The sequence below is a fragment of the Phytophthora infestans genome, genomic scaffold (assembly GCF_000142945.1).
Source record: "Phytophthora infestans T30-4 supercont1.272 genomic scaffold, whole genome shotgun sequence".
Classification (NCBI taxonomy): Eukaryota; Oomycota; class Peronosporomycetes; order Peronosporales; family Peronosporaceae; genus Phytophthora; species Phytophthora infestans.
In genome coordinates, this window is record NW_003303487.1 from 64577 (window position 1) to 66487 (window position 1911).

The window sequence follows — 1911 nt, forward strand, 5'->3', positions numbered from 1 at the left end:
GACGCTTTCTCGAGCGACTCCTTGGTATCCTGTAACTCCTCACCAAGCTGAGCCAGAGCTACATCCGGCGACGAGGGAGGTGGATTTGGCGCGGGAGACCCTCCACGCGCCGACCCTAAGGTGGATCCGCCATGGGTGGATCCCACATAGTCGTTGGTCACCACCTCCTCTTGGGTCAGACGCAACTTGTCACGGAGTCGGTCCAAGCTCTCGTCCGTGGCTGCCCTAGCAGTCTGAGAATCCTCCAGATCCCGCTCGAGGTCGTGGATCCGGGATTGGAGCCGGTGGATCTCAGATCCGGCGAGCGTCATCTCCCTAAGGAGGTGGTCATTGTCGTCCCGCATGCTATCTCGTTGACGGGAGTTGGATCCAGCCGTCCGGTCAGGTCGCGGATCTCGACCGCCTGATCATCCAGCAAGAGTCGTAGGTTCTGCGACCGAGAGGCCGCACGGTGCTCCCACCCCTGGATCTCCATAGCCTGGTCATGGACCTGGGCTCGCAAGGTTTGGAGTTGGGTGGCGTGCAAAGACGCAGCTTGGCCTTGGGCATCTTGAGCCGTCTGGAGCTCCGCAGTCAAGGTTTGCACCCGATCGGAAAGAGCCTGGGCTAGAGCCCGCAGATCGGTGGGTGACATTGAAGAAGGGCTGACCGGAGGAGTGGTGGATTGAGCCTTGCCCGGCGATTTGCTGGTACACTTGGTGGGAGACATGTGTCACGTAGAGGAGAAAGCGGTTGTGGATGCTGGTAGTGCACGTCGTGAACGCTGTTGTGCAGCGCCGACCACGTACAGGAGGCGATTGTGGTGAAGTGCTTTCTCAAAAATAAGAGAATGGAGGGTCACTACCCCGAATCAGTGACAATTTCAAGTGATTATAGAGGGTTCGGATCGTCCGACGCGGATGCAAGTTGCCTGAGGTGGATTAGCCATGACGAGCAGCACCCAGTATGAGACGACGATGGATCTGGTATGAGTGATGTACGAGAAGGCAAGATCCACCAAGACATATCTCGGATCCAACCTTACCTCGGTTCACTTAGGTAGATATGAGATATAATATGTACGGGTGGATCGAGTGTGGATCCTATGAAGGAATGCTGGTAGGAGTCATCTGAAGGGGGATCTAGTATCCACGACTAACAAGAAGTCAAGATCCACCGCGAGGTGTCCCAGATCCCATACTTCCGAGTCCGGATCCAAAGGGGTGAGGATCCCATACGGAGTGACCTGGATCCAGGATATGGGGACAGTGAATGCAGTGGATCTCGAACTTTCGTGGGACAATGGAGATCACAGACGGTCGCAAGACGATGTTGGAGGATTGGAGAGCTCAGATCCATGACGAGTGTACACTTACAGTGAAGTGGATCAACGCGACCTGGATTCGGATGAGTGTACCCATAATATGGCGACCATAATGACTACGCCATGGATCCGGTGGATCTGATGATAATACAGCTGGGATGATGGGTCAAGGAGAGAAAGGACATGCAGCCGAGCCTGATAAGGGATTTAACACGTAAAAACATAGAAGGTAGAAATCCAGGCAGGTATAGGCTTAAGTATCAATACAGTTCTTAATTTGCACAGTATCACGCAAGTGCCTTCCTCCCTCAAGAATCGGAGCTACATTGACCGTACGAGCTCGGTGAAGGTTGGGAATTGCGAATCTAGTGTTGGTAGCAATAACTGGATAATACATTGGCCAGATCCTACAACTTAGTGAGCTTTCCTTTACACGTGCAGATCCGACAGGCTAACCGGATTTACTACTTGGCCGGGTATACCTAAGAAGATCTCAACTCTGAAGATCCCGTCACAGGAGGCGGCAAGTACGACGTAAAGGAAACGCAAAGGCAAGGGAACACACCCGCCTACGACCAGATCCACGATCTAGGCCCTGGATCCACTCA